A 16,147-nucleotide genomic window follows, 5' to 3' on the forward strand; every position below is an offset into this window, starting at 1 on the left:
TGATAAATTTTCCGATCAATCGGAGTAAATTACTTGCTCGCATTATTTAATCCTCATGGGACAAAGGCTGACTTTTTTTTCCTTTTAGAAACTCTTTGCTGTATTATACAATTTTTTTTTTCATGTTAAATTAAAAAATTCCAATCTCTAATTTTTTACAGGTATACGATAGACTGGCAGTTATTCGACAACACCCTTAAGCCAGACAGGACATATGAGTCCTTTGTTTTTCAAAGGGCATACCAAAATGTTCATTTATATTTTGTTTTACTTTTTTTCATCAAATCTCTCACTCAATTTAAGCCCTAAAAAAAAATTCCAAACATGTGTGGTTTTTTTTTTAAACAATTTTAAGGCCTTCGGATCAAATGATGGTTGGCGTTACAGGACTAAGTTACAAACACATTTTGTTGGCAACTAATATCTAAAAGTGTCATTTGAACTACATTAGTGTTCTTAAGTTAACATTTAGAATGTTCAAGCACTTCAGTGAGTGCCCTAAAACCTAAAAAAAACTAAGAACCTTAAAAGTATAACATGCTTGTTTACATGTTCAGGTTATTTTTACATACAAGGAAGAGGTGTTACAACGACGCCTAATAATAACTGTAATTACCTGAAGAACAGTTTGTTGCGCTCTTGATGTTATATTAGTCTCACAAGGACTGAATTTCAGAGTGACATAGTTGACACCATAATAAATCCTGTAGTCATAATAACATTATGCGCATTTGCACAGAGTCATCCAATTCAAGAGCAAACATTATGTTTTAATCAACAGCATATTTGTTAGTATTATTGTAGGTGTTCATTTAACACACTTGGTTTTCCTTCTATGAGTCAAGTTTCCGATCACCAAATCAAAGTTTGCTCTTTCCAGTAATTATCTCTTTGCTAAATCAGCCTGTGTTTCTTTTGTGTTGTACAATGACCTCGCTTTCTCAAAAAGAAAAAAAAAAAGCATTTCCTTTTGCTCTGCGTGGGAGTAATAGCAGCAACACCTACACACTATTGCGCAAATTGTCCCTCTTTACTCAATTGTGCAGTCATACAACTGCAATACTAATTACTGTTCTTATAGTATCAGTATGAATGTGCAATGGCCTAAAACTATTGGACCCATAAAGTGAACTGACATGATAGCATGCCTGTAAACTTGTCAAGTACGTCAACTCTTCGCTATAAAATATATAAAAAAGACAAAAATAAGTACAAAATGTACAAAAAACAATCTAACTAGCATCTGCACTGGCTTCCTGTGCACTTAAGATGTGACTTTAAGGTTTTACTACTTACGTATAAAATACTACACGGTCTAGCGCCAGCCTATCTTGCCGATTGTATTGTGCCATATGTCCCGGCAAGAAATCTGCGTTCAAAGAACTCCGGCTTATTAGTGATTCCCAGAGACCAAAAAAAGTCTGCGGGCTATAGAGTGGTTTCTATTCGGGCTCCAGTACTATGGAATGCCCTCCCGGTAACAGTTAGAGATGCTACCTCAGTAGAAGCATTTAAGTCCCATCTTAAAACTCATTTGTATACTCTAGCCTTTAAATAGACCCCCTTTTTAGACCAGTTGATCTGCCGTTTCTTTTATTTTCTCCTCTGCCCCCCTCTCCCTTGTGGAGGGGGGGGACACAGGTCCGGTGGCCATGGATGAAGTGCTGGCTGTCCAGAGTCGGGACCCGGGGTGGACCGCTCGCCTGTGCATCGGTTGAGGACATCTCTACGCTGCTGACCCGTCTCCGCTCGGGATGGTCTCCTGCTGGCCCCACTATGGACTGGACTCTCACTATTATGTCAGATCCACTATGGACTGGACTTTCACAATATTATGTCAGACCCACTCGACGTCCATTGCATCCGGTCTCCCCTAGAGGGAGGGAGGGTTTACCCACATCTGCAGTCCTCTCCAAGGTTTCTCATAGTCATTCTCATCGACGTCCCACTGGGTTGTGAGTTTTTCCTTGCCCTTATGTGGGCGCTGAACTGTGGATTTCGTTGTGGCTTGCGCAGCCCTTTGAGACACTTGTGATTTAGGGCTATATAAAAAAACATTGATTGATTGATTGATTGATTGATCTTACGAGCATGTAGGAAAGATTATTTTCGTTAAATATTAGAGGGGAACAAAAACAGCATGAGAGCAATACGGTGAGCATCCTAATTAGCATCATTAAAAATGGTACTAAGAAAGATTACCCTCAATACTTCTCAAACGTAAACGTAAACAATGACAAAATGAACAAAGTAGTTGAAAGCTTCAATTACTAATTTGTAAATATTGGACCAAATCTGGAGGAAATGATTCCAGATCCCGGAATTCCTCAGTCGAGGAATTGAACGATACCACAGACAGAAATCCCAACTCGATGTTCCTCAGGGATGTGACGAAGGAGGAAATAATCAAAATGAGTGCATAAATGTAATTTCAAGACCTCAACTGACTGTAATGGAATTGATATGGAAACAATAAATGAAGGTTATTAGAGATGTTTCAGAACCTTTAACGTATATCAGCTACCTATCATTTCAAATGGGTATATTACCAAACAAAATGAAAATAGCAAAAGGTGTACCCATTTATAAGACTGGAGACACCACATTTCCTAAAATTATTGAAAAAATATTTAACAACAGATTGGACAAAGTGGAACACTGTCAAACAACCAATACAAATACAAAGCCAACATCTCAACATCGATGGCATTCATCGAAATAACGGAGAATATGACCAATGCATTAGATGGTAAACAGTGTGCAGCTGCAGTGTTTATGGGTCTAACTAAAGCATTTGACGCAATTAACCATAATATCCTAAGTGACAAATTAGAACGGTATGGACTCAGAGGGTTGCTCTTGGACTGGATAAAAAGCTTCTTGACTAACAGGAAGTAATATGTGAAGCTAGGCGAAGACACGTCTACAACGCTAAACTGTCCACTTATATGAATCTCCACCGTGGGTGCTTGAGCCTTCAGCCGCTCAGCCACTCATCTTTGGAACTCCCTATAACCAGACCTTCGCAATATGGACACACTTTTCAAATTTTCAGGACTTATGCAGATCTCAAATACACATCAGCAGGTACCAGAAGGTAAGAAAAGTTGGTTTTGCATAATATTGTCTGCTAGTGGGTGCCATTTTGCGGTCCTTATACACACACCATAGTAATACTTGTGTCGCTGCAGTGCGGCTTCAAAGTCATACTAAAACTTTTTGACAGATTTTTGATTGATTTTTGTGTAATGTTCTTTTTTTTTCCAATGGAGCATATAAAGTTTTAGTGTTGTTTACTGGCGTCATATTGCAGTTAACACGTATCTCTTATGTTTGACTGCCATCTACTGGTCGCACTTATCATTACACCGTGTACCAAATAAAATTGCTTCGAGTTCGGTAAGCACAACCGGAATTATTCCATACATTAGGCGCACCGGGTTGTAAGGCGCACTGTTGATTTTTGAGAAAATGAAAGGATTTTAAGTGCGCCTTATAGTCTGAAAAATACGGTATTTGCAGACAATGTTTTGTTCAGGAGAGAACACACAGAAGTTAATAAAAATAGCAACAGAATAAATGAATGCATTAAAGAGATTGTTTGGCAAAAACAGACCGTCTTTGAATCTCAGTAAAATTAAAATAATGCTATTTGGTAACAGTAGACGAGAAAGTCAAACACAATTACAGATAGAGTAGACATTGAAAGGGTAAGAGAAATCAAATTTTTGTATGTAATAAGAGACGATAAAATGAACTGGAAATCTCATATAAAAATATGAAACATAATGTGGCAAGAAATACTTCAATAATGAATTAAGCAAAATATCTATTGGACCAAAAATTACTTCCTATTACTCTACTGTTCGATAATGTTACCATATCTGAGATATTGTGTAGATATATGAGGAAATATGAGACGATCTGTCACATCTCGTCTCACTTGTTTGTCATGTTTCCTTAGTTGTGTGTTCATTTCTTGGTCAGCGCTCTTATTTTAGTTCCACTTCCTGAAAGTCTCCCTGAGCGCTCGTTCCCCCACCCTTTCCCTGATTAGCAGCCTGGCACACCTGGTTGCAGTTGCCAATAAGGCTGCTATTTATGCCTGCCTCGCCCTTCAGTCAGGGCTCGAGGATTGAACTATGTTGCTGACTTTTAGCTGCTTTGAGTTTAATTAAAGACTTGTCTTACCTGCACATCATCTTCCTGTCTTCTGCATCTTGGGGTCAAAACTACCGCAGCCATGCGAGTCCCTGAAAAAATAAATACCAAAATATGCTTTATTCACCTGCAGTGTTACAATAAAGGTCAGTTAGAATAAAATATAATGTTGAAAGAATCAAACATTTTGAAATGTAATGATTTGGTGCATTTGTAAACAACTCCAATTATGCACAAAGCAAAAAAAAATGTATTGCCCTCTTAAATCAACATTTTTGAAGTTGAGAAAGTATATTTTATTATGCTCACAAAAATATTAGATACAAGTTTAATTTTACGAATGAAAACAAGACGAAAAGTTGTCAGAAACGAATTTCAATCATATTTAATTTTGTCTTGTAGATGGGTGGGACAAGTTCGTAATATATCCAGAGTTATTTAATAGGGTCAAATATTAGAAGGGGTGGGGCTTAGCTACAAAGTAGAGCCAATCTGGTGCTTTTCCTTGTCAGATGAGGAAGTTTTTCACCGGGCGGCGCCAAAAACAAAAATGTGCGGCTTTAACGTTATTCTACATCGTAATATGTGAACACCTGAGAGAAAGTAAAGAGGACACATTTTATTTTTGACGTTATATGATGCCATCAGCAGGCGTGTCATGGTGACTTCTACACACCGGTAAGTTAGCTTTGTGTATTTGCTGTTTCTACCGCATTCATAAACAAATTATGAGGAGGGCAAGCATCGTAACTTCGTTTCACAACACACGTGTGTACCTGCTTAGCCAGAAACGTAACATAAAAATGTGTTTTTAAGTTTCTTTGTGTAAATGAGTAGAGAATACAGACACTTTAAGGCATGATGCATCTGACCTGATGATAAACTAGTTTGAGAAGAATGTTTTGTACTATTCATAAGACTACTGTACTTTTCAGTTCTGTAAATATTGACTATTGTGTGTGAAGTCCTTCTTAAAGTTAAATTCAATTTAAGAATTAGGCCATCTCGTTAAAAATAAATGTTGTGCTGGTTGATAAAATATGGATGAAGGATACTTCATTTTATTTAATTTACTTTAATTTTTTTAGTTTACCCCTCTGCAAAATGTTTACCTTATTGTGGTCAAGGGGTTGCGTACCTCAGTGACCTTAAGAGGTATACCAGCAGAAGCTTGGTTTTTAGATGGGACAACCAAGTTGTACAGGTGTGAAGGTAGAGGCTTGTCAAAGTACAATCCACTCCTCCAGGTTGGAGTTGGACACATATTCAATGAAGAAGGCAGCAATGTCACTATTGTATTGGCACGGAAAAACACTTCTAGAGCATGATGAAACAGTGTGTACACATTGTGCCCCCTTCACATTTCGGAATTCCCCCTCGGAGATGCCTGCTTAGAACCGATTCGGTTTATGAAATTTTAAGATTTACAAAGTACATAGAAGAAGAATATTGATAAACATCTTGAGCCTTATTAAAAAAAAACTAATAATCTTATTCATCTCATTATGTGAATCACAACCTACTTAATAATTTACTCATGAGAAACTTACCGTATTTTTCGGACTATAAGGCGCACTTAAAATCCTTTTTTTCTCTCTCAAAACTCAACAGTGCGCCTTATAACCCGGTGCGCCTAATGTACGGAATAATTCTGGTTTTGGTTATCGACCTTGAAGCTATTTTATTTGGTACATGGTGAAATGATAAGTGTGACCAGTAAAACCAGTCAAACATAAGAGATACGTGTAGATTGTAATATGATGGCAATATGACTCAAGTAAATAACACCAACATTCCATTGAGAATATAGAACATTACACACGGCGCTCAAAAATCTATCAAAATGTTTTAGTACGACTTTGGTACGCTATGAAGCCGCACTGCTTGATGGATTGTGGGCGCATTAAACATACAAGTATTATTATGGTGTGTGTATAAGGTAAGACATATTATCTGGCATTTTGTTTCGCAATATTATGCAAAAGCAACTTTTCTTACCTTCTGGTACTTGTTGCTCTGTATTTGGGATCTGCATTAATCCTGAAAAATTGCGCTAATTGTCGATAAGCTTCTTCTTTTTCTCAATCTTCTTGTTATGGGACATTCATCCTCCTCTGTTGCCATGTCTAAAATAAAATAGTGTAAAGTTCTTACTTATATCTGTCAGTAAACTCGCCTTGAAAGCGCTATAACATACCGGTGTAGTGAGTTTACATTATTCACCCAAGGAACTTTAGTTATTAGAGAGTTACGGTCGGACGATTTTTCTCGGGACACATTTCCAGCCTTGTTGTTGTATCCGGATGAGGCGATGCTGCTCCGTTATTGATTGAAGTAAAGTCTGAATGTCATTAAAACAGTTAGCTCCATCTTTTGACACTTCTTCCACTCCCGCCCTTGCACGCTACACCGCTACAACAAAGATGACGGGGAGAAGACGCTGTCGAAGGTGAGCCACGTAAATAAGACCGCCCACAAAACGGCGCATCCGGAAGCGACTGTCAGAAAGCGGCTTGAAGATGGTCTGTAAAACATAACCTATGCAACATTTTGACCAAAGAACCACCATTACATGTTATGTAGACCACAAGGAAGTGTTTAACATTTAGAAGAAGAAAAATTATGATATGACTCCTTTAATGCGCCTTATATATGAAAAAAGATCAAAAGTAGACCATTCATCGGCAGTGCGCCTTATAATCCGATGTGCCCTATGGTCTATAGGGCGCACCTATATATGGTAATCCTTATTCATCTATTTATTTACTTACTCTTTTATTTATTTATCGACTGTTTGTGTTAGAGATTGAGCACAAGCACATGCGTTAGAAATTGCTAACGCAAAGGTAGGATTACATAAGCGCTGCTTCTACCTACTCCTTTTCGGCCATGCTTTAATGAGGAACTTGACATATGTGATGTACCCTATTGTACCTGTATGCATGTTCGAAATAAAGTAATACCATAGCCAAAAAGTATAGATTCATAAAAACATAATTGCATTTTGTCAGAGGCTTGTTGTGACTTCGTTTAAATTTTACAATTTAAAAATTTAAGTTTTAGACAACACAATGGAGTTCACAGTTCAAACCAATGACTCATTGTACTCATTTATGATTCAACACTCAGGATGGATATCGTTTACAACATTTAAACCGATACTTGCAATACTTTTCAAAACAGTGCCAAAACCGGTATTTAAAAGTTTAAAACATACACAACTTTTGTTAAGGAATTATTTAAGATACAAATTGAACAACATTGTAATTTAAAATAATTTAATAAAAAAAAAAATAATAATAATACCTAAGTAAAATATTTTACATTAGTCACATAATGTTGGTCTTGACCCCGGAATGTATGATAAGATTATCGCAAATCTTCAAGATGCAACAAGTATGTGCTCCAATCACTCAAAAAATAAGAGCTGTGAAAATTATTGGAAACTCAAGACAGCCATGACATTATGTCCTTCACAAGTGTATGTAAATTTTTGACCACGACTGTATATTTAAACTGTGGGTCCATGTCCATAAACTGTACGCTTCTCGGGATTAACTTTTTGCAGAACGGACTGTGAAATTAACAAAAGAAACAATAATGTAATATAACATCCATCCATCCATCCATTTTCTACCGCTTATCCCTATTAGGTCTGTAAATAAATAAAACAACATTTTAAATTAAATTAAATAAATATTAAATAATATTAAATGAAATGATTTTATCATAGCTATCCAAAAAAACAGCAGCATTTACAGAACACAGATCATCTGCAAAAAAAACAACCATCTTGTTTGTTATGTGGATGTTCAAAATTTCGGGGTTCGTGAATGCACCTTGCTCGCTTTGACGGTGTTTGGTGCATAGTGAGGAATGGTGTGTTGTAGGACGACACAAGAACTAAGCTACAATGTAAAGTAGAGGTGATCAATCTAGATGTCGATACTATCGATACCTAGTATAGTATCAGTACATAAACGATACTAAAGAGATTAAATCAATATTTTTCTTTTTCTTGTTCTTATTATTACGAAATTATTTTTTGGGCCGTTCTTGTTATTCTTTACAAACTCAGGGATTAAGTCTCTGAACACAGGAATGCTCTGGGTTCAAAAAACTAATGATTTAAATGAGAGGCACTTTATTTTGTTAAAAAAATTGTATGTTGCATTCGCCACAAATATAATACTTCAGATTTACAACAATACTAGCAAATTCTAAAGTTAATAAGACAAGCTTTATAACAATGTGTTTACTTTAGTTACTTGCTATGAAACATTTTCATCGGTAATCTATCTTCAAAGTATCAGATTGTGACTCGAAATCAGATCGGCTCTGAGGCCAAAAAAATTTGGATCAAAATCAGAGGCAAGACTGTAGATCGGGTCATCCATATTAACAATGGCAAACTAACAGAGAAAGCTCTTGATCAGGGGTCCTCAAACTACGGCCCGCCTGCGTCCAAAATCCAGCCCGTGGGAAGTCCTCAGTTTAAAAAATGTGTTTTATATATATATATATATATATATATATATATATATATATATATATATATATATATATATATATATATATATATATATATATATATATATATATATTATTTTTTATTTTTTTTTTTTCTATTTTCAATTATTATTTTTTAAAATCTGTCCTTTCTAATCTATTTTCTACCGCTTGTTAGTGTATATATATATATATATATATATATATATATATATATATATATATATATATATATATATATATATATACACACTACCGTTCAAAAGTTTGGGGTCACCCAAACAATTTTGTGGAATAGCCTTCATTTCTAAGAACAAGAATAGACTGTCGAGTTCCAGATGAAAGTTCTCTTTTTCTGGCCATTTTGAGCGTTTAATTGACCCCACAAATGTGATGCTCCAGAAACTCAATCTGCTCAAAGGAAGGTCAGTTTTGCAGCTCCTGTAACGAGCTAATCTGTTTTCAGATGTGTGAACATGATTGCACAAGGGTTTTCTAATCATCAATTAGCCTTCTGAGCCAATGAGCAAACACATTGTACCATTAGAACACTGGAGTGATAGTTGTTGGAAATGGGCCTCTATACACCTATGTAGATATTGGACCAAAAAACAGACATTTGCAGCTAGAATAGTCATTTACCACATTAGCAATGTATAGAGTGTATTTCTTTAAAGTTAAGACTAGTTTAAAGTTATCTTCATGGAAAAGTACAGTGCTTTTCCTTCAAAAATAAGGACATTTCAATGTGACCCCAAACTTTTGAACGGTAGTGTATATATATATATATATATATATATATATATATATATATATATATATATATATATATATATATATATATATATATATATATATATATATATATATACAAACGTATATACATATTAATATATATATATATGTACAGCCCGGCCCCCGGTCAAATTTTTTTAACCCAATGCGGCCCCCGAATCAAAAGGTTTGGAGACCCCTGCTCTTGATCATCAATATTGGAATGAAAACATGATTTTTGGGTACAAACTTTGACTTGAAAATTCAACTCCAAGAAAGGAAAATAGAGAGGAAAAGGAAAAGAGGATTCAGGGACATTGGCTAATTTGGGGCATTTCAGAAAGTCATGGCCATTAAAAGACCTTTATGAGATCTATTGAGACACACAATAAAATGTACTCATCCTAGAGATGACAAATCAAGAGTTATTCATTGCTCGAGAGAGAGAGAGAGAGAGAGAGAGAGAGAGAGAGAGAGAGAGAGAGAGAGAGAGAGAGAGAGAGAGAGAGAGAGAGAGAGAGAGAGAGAGAGACAATTCGGTAGTGGAACACCAAGAAAAGGAACAGGGGTTGTTTCACAATCATTCCTTGTCGCGTCCACATTCTAGACTCTAGTTTTACATGTAATGGAGCTGACTTAGCCTGGTTATGGGCAAAGTTCGCATTCTCAGATGACTAATTCTCACATGTTACTCTAGTGTATGTGAATCATATGTGATAGTGCATCCAAATTTGGATAAAAAACATTCATTCTGAAAGTGCAGCAGCTTTATGATGTAAGCTTTTATCGTAATGACACACAAGCACTTGCATACTGCAAGTCATCAGTTCTTGAATGAAACAGAAGCACTTTTACATTAGGTGGACCCACCAAATACCCGTGATAGGTTATTGGTTGATATAGTTCTACAATATTAAATAAAAAATATCATGTATATATTCTCAATATTACTGTCTAAGGCCCCTTCTACACTAAGGTTATCCAGGGTAAATCCCACCTAACCTTATCCACACACACAATGGTCGTTTACCCCCCTGCCCCCCTCCGTCCGCCGGCGCAATGCGACCTAGTACGCATGCGCGGAAAATGCGCACGTCATAGTCACCTCCAGTGTTGCTTTGTGTGCAAGTTTTTAAATGTAACTTATCTGAACAATATCCAGTGTTGTGGTATTTCAATGAACTGGAATCCAGTGTGTTGTGGGGCCCTATTGTAGTGAATCACACCTGAGCCATCATAAATTAATCAAATCTTTAATGGACATGTGAAAGTAAACAATGTGATAAATACAATTTTACATCAATCAATCTAGGGATCTAGATATCTGGTCAGGACACTCCTCACTCTTTTGCCTTTATCTTCATTGTCCATTCGTTTTTGGTGACTTTATATACTCTGGACCTAAACGTTGAGTCTGCGACATACATGGCGGACAATAATTGATACAGTCTGCTTTGCAAGTCCATAAGCATTCGCCGTTTTCCGTAGTCTTCCCTCGACGGTCAGGTAATACAAAGCACACGCTACCTTTTGTTTAATCACATCCCGAGTGCACACCAGTACGCATTCATGTGTGCACTGCACTGGGCGCATCTTCGGGAGCGTGCCAGGCGCGTGTCAGTCCGGCTGCAGCAAGCAGCTGCAATCAATCGCCAGCAATCAGCACACCTGTCACTGATCAGAGGACCTGCCTTCATAAGCCTGCACAACCTGCGATCCCGCGCCAGAACGTAGCTACCTGTTCAGTACAGTAAGCCTAATCATCAAGCTCTATGCGCGCTCTTATCTCTGTGTTTTCTCCCTCGTCATGTTCATTGTCTCGTGTCCTCCTTGTCGCCTCTCTGCTGCCTGCCTTCGTTCCCCACGTCACAAGCTACGTGTCTCGTCTCCCCCTATTCCCTCTGGTTCTCTGGCTGCTTCTTGGATCTCGACCTCCCGCCTGGACACAGACTCTGACACCTCGCTATCGCCCCCGACTACCTCAACACTTCTGGTAACACTACAGTTAATTTGCACACATAGTCGCACACCACACACATAATTTGGATTACACACTTCATTGTGTAATATATATACTGTGTGTATATATTATTAAACATAGAGCTAAAACGACATCCCTCCTGTCTGTGCCGTCTCCTTCCTCCTTTACACGTAACACTATGGTGACTTTTATCTACTGCAATGTAGAACATCTACTAAACAATGTAGGCTTAAATACAGAGGACCGTCTTTTTGGAACGAAATACCCCTGGGTCTGTAATTGTATTCATTGTATATATTTGCATTTGACGTTATTCTTGCTGCTGTGATAATTATGTCTTGGGGGAGGTGGCTTTAGAAGACTTTATGTCATGACCTGTCACCCACGATCTGACTTTGTCTTGTGTTTCCTTATTTTCTGTATATGTTTCCTTTCCAGTGTTCTTTTTTTAATTCCACTTCCTGTTTGGCTCCACCACTCCTCTGGCCTCTCTCTCTCACCTGATTGGCAATCTGGGCACACCTGTTACAGGTTGCCAATCCAGCTTCTTTATAAATCAGTTGCCTTTCAGACAAGGCTGGATTATTTTAATTATTACAGTTGTTATGGTGCTTTCTTTGTTTTGCTTTTCAAGCTTGCTTGTGTTTTCTGTGCACACCCTGATTGCGATAATTAAGGACTTGTCTTACCTGTATGTTGTCACCTGTCTCCGCATCTTGGGGTCACAACTATCGCAGCGAAGCGTGTCCGTGACACTTTAGGATCTTCTTAACAACACATGCACATGTGTTTTGCTTTACATTGTATATTCATAGTTTTTGTTTTTTGGTCCTTGTGTGTGCAAATAAACAAATACAAATAAAAATGCAAGACATGCTATTGGTCTAAAGCAGGGGTCGGCAACCCAAAATGTTGAAAGAGCAATATTGAACCAAAAATACAAAAAATACATCTGTCTGGGGACACAAAATAATGAAAAGCCGTACATAAGTGTTATAATAAAGGCAACACATGACGTAAGTGTCTATATTAGCTATAATAACCTACTATCAAAATGACTATGTGTCGCAGGCTGAAGCAAATCTTTGTTGACAGAAATGTTGAAATGTAATATTTATTCTACACATTTTTGTAACATTAGAAACCATTAGTAACGCTACTCAGAAAGTGAGATCACTTCTGGATATTACCGGCTTTTAATGGCCAAAGGTATAGATGTGTGTGTCCAAGTTAAAGAAAATGGCAGGCTGTCTTCTTTTAATAGATTTATTACAATCTTTGGCAAGCTGGGTAATGTTTGCTGTGGTTTGGAACAACATGGCACACAAACAACTATCTGAAATGCAGCCAATATTACATACAGATAATGTGTCATGAGACATGCAAAACTAAATTATATACAAAGAGGATAAAAGTAAAGGATATTAAATGTGCTCAAATGTACCTAAAAATGAGGCATAATGATGCAATATGTATATACAGCTAGCCTAAATAGCATGTTAGCATTGATTAGCTTGCAGTCATGCACTGACCAAATATGATTAGCACTCCAACAAGTCAATAATATCCACAAAGCGCACCTTTGTGCATTCAGGCACAGTATAAAACTTTTGGTGGACAAAATGAGACAAAGAAGGAGTGGAGGATTTTACATGTAAACAAACTGTCCACACTATGGTGGGTTCAAGAACTGCCGAAATTAGTAGGACAAAACGATGTTCACCAAATACTCTCATCAGTGAAGCATACACAAACATATTAAACAGTGGGCTTTCTAACAATTGGGAAGGTTTGTGTCATGTTTGTCCTCAAACAAAAAACATACTAAAACAAAAAAAGTTATTCGATCCTTTTTTTCAAAAATGCTCCAGGGAGCCACAAGGGCGGCACTAAAGAGCCGCATGCGGCTCGAGAGCTGCGGGTGGCTAACCCCCGGTCTAAAGCCAATTCAAAATTACAATACCAATTAGGCGTCAGTCAAAAAAGTGACCAAAACACAATAAATGAGCAAAACATTATAATAATAAAATGTTCCTTACAAAAAATACATTTGGAAAAAAGTTTGGCGACAATATGAACTTAAATATTACGGTCGTTTTAGATACTGCCGTGAATCGATCAAGCTGATCGCGTTCAAAGCGATGCTAAATTAGCAGTAAACTCTATGGGCTTTTAAATAGAGAATGAAGCGATACTGCTGAATTGTAACTAAAACAGTTAAAAAAGGTCAGGTTTACTTACTCTGAGGTAGAAGTTTGCAAGGGCAGTTGCATCCAGTTCAGTTCAGTTCAGTTGATCAAAGCAGAACAAGCAAACACCTGCATAGTACGACAGACACACACACACACACACCAGGGTTGGACTCTAATTCAGGTCTGGGCAATTATTTTGACTCAGGGGGTCAAATTTAGAGAACAAAATGTGTCTGGGGGGCCGGTACATCTATTTTTAGGAACACTAATACAAAACATCACAATGTCCGATTGAATGCTAAAAACGTTATGACAGACCGCCTTAAAAAAATGGAATGGAATTTTAAATTTTTTTACTGAATGAGACACCCAGAATGTACATGAAAATAAAAAATGTGGGATTTACAATATTAACTATGAACGATAAAACACTGAATATTAACATGTGAACGTCACACCCCCCCTCGATCGACATACTTTACAATCAAGCGAAACGCAACAAAAATGCTACAAACACAGTGAAATAGGAACACAAAGGGTAAAAAATAAACCCACCTACAGTCTGATATATCTGATACATCATTAAGCTTTAGTACTTTGTTGTAAAAATCTCCTTCCGCGTCTGTCCCTGACACCTGCATTTCAGGCTGGCCGGTTTGGAAACACTCTGTGGAAACGCTCCCAACCCACACTGCTTGGTGCCTCGTCTGAACTGCTGTGACTTAGATTACCATTGTAACTAATTACATTACCAAAGTAACTAGTATATCATGCAAAAGTGCAGATTCCAACCATTGAAATACTTTGTATAGTTCAAGACTTACGGTCATTTGAAAACATCACTGCACATCATTGCACAATTTCAATCTTAAAGACCTAAAAAAATTATTTTGGAAATATCCGGCGGGCCAGATTGAAAAGCTTAACGGGCCGCATGTGGCCCCCGGGCCTTAATTTGCCAAGGTCTGCTCGAATTCAATCACAGCCGGACATCAGAAATTCCCACACAACACATACATTTTTAAGTTACTACAATATTAATAGAATACCAAAACAAAAACAAATGAAAAATATCATACTCACACATAAGCCCTGGCATTGACGTGGAGATCAACTCAAAGACCAAGTCCTTTCTCACTTCAGCCTGCTCACCTTTGACAGCCTGGTCAAGACAGCCAACAAAATCATTGGTCAAAAAAAATAAAGTGGTCAAACAAGTCATTTTGTGTTTGCATTTCATTGACTAAATATGCACTGGAATGCATTCAACTTTTGTTCGGAATCAGCTACTTTTCTCAGTCACTGTGGTACCGTCACAGTGCAACGGTGTTGAAGCTGAGCATCCATTGACTTCAAATTTTGAGTAGTAGCCGAGCACCTACGAAAGGCAAACGTGCCAGACATGTGTGAAGCCGGCCCGAGCACAGTGTGGTTGAACTGGTGCGTTCAAAGACCCTCGATCAAAGGGGACCTCTGATGAACTTCGTCTTTTCTGGCTTAACTTTTCGATACTTGTGTTACACAATGCCAAAGTATCAACTAAGGTTCATGCATTTTGATGTGAGCTTGCACGCAGTTTTGGATGCCTCTGTTTGCTGGGATTTGCAATTTTTCTACGTTGTGACATCACAGTAAGGTGAACGTGCTCATTTGGGCTATCAGGCCATGTCTACACTAAGCCGGATAACCCCTTAAACGAATAATTAGTTAGCCTAACCCCGTTTTGGTCACACTAATTCATCTTTTAAGGTTCCCCTCCTTGGATCATTTTTTACACGGGTAAGTGCGCCGTGTATTTCTTGAATCTCCGGCTCTTAGCTTTGTATGGACTCATCGATCGTTTACAAACTGAGTTCGGAGAGGAAGTGACGCCAGAAAGACCACGCCCCACACAGGAAGTGACGCCACAGCCAGCTTCATTATAAAGCTGGCTGGAAATATGGAGGCGAGTCATCCAGACATGCCCGTGTTTCTCCTTCCGTCTGTGGAAATCACACATGAATGCCTTTAGAGAAGAAAACGCACGATTGCAGCTATTTGGGATACAACACTTCTCACACGGCAAGAGAACTTTCGAATGTCCAGCTCAGCTGTGATTCTACTTACCGAAAAACTTTGTCAATTTGTCGAAAGAGAGTCAACGAGAATGCGGGCTCCCGTGGATGTGATAAAAAAGGTAGCTTGTGCTTTGTATTACCTGGCCGACGAGGGAAGACTACGGAAAACGGTGAATGCTTTTGGACTGGCAAAGCAGACTGTATCAGTTATTGTCCGCCATGTATGTTGCGGACTCAACGTCTAGGTCCAGAGTATATAAAGTCACCAAAAACGAATGGACAATGAAGGTGAAGGCAAAAGAGTGAGGAGTGTCCTGACCAGATATCTAGATCCCTAGTTTGATTGAGGTAAAGTGTTCTTTATCACATTGTTTACTTTCGCATGTCCATTAAAGATTTGATTAATTTGTGATGGCTCAGGTGTGATTCACTACAATAGGGCCCCACAGCACACTGCATTCCAGTTAATTTAA

General features: G+C 37.8%; 1 long non-coding RNA gene across 4 annotated transcripts in view; it reads right to left on the minus strand.

Moving 5' to 3' along the window:
- LOC133636023 (uncharacterized) overlaps nucleotides 1-16,147 on the minus strand; it is a 163,257-nt gene that overhangs the window by 146,070 nt on the left and 1,040 nt on the right. For all 4 annotated transcript variants that reach the window (XR_009822158.1, XR_009822155.1, XR_009822156.1 and 1 more), the window contains exons 2-4: nucleotides 14,701-14,779; nucleotides 13,667-13,743; nucleotides 4,192-4,253 (exon numbers count right to left, since the gene is read on the minus strand). This is a non-coding gene — a long non-coding RNA (uncharacterized LOC133636023). The remainder of the gene's footprint in view (nucleotides 1-4,191; nucleotides 4,254-13,666; nucleotides 13,744-14,700; nucleotides 14,780-16,147) is intronic.

This window comes from Entelurus aequoreus, linkage group LG20 (assembly GCF_033978785.1).
Source record: "Entelurus aequoreus isolate RoL-2023_Sb linkage group LG20, RoL_Eaeq_v1.1, whole genome shotgun sequence".
Lineage (NCBI taxonomy): Eukaryota > Metazoa > Chordata > Actinopteri > Syngnathiformes > Syngnathidae > Entelurus > Entelurus aequoreus.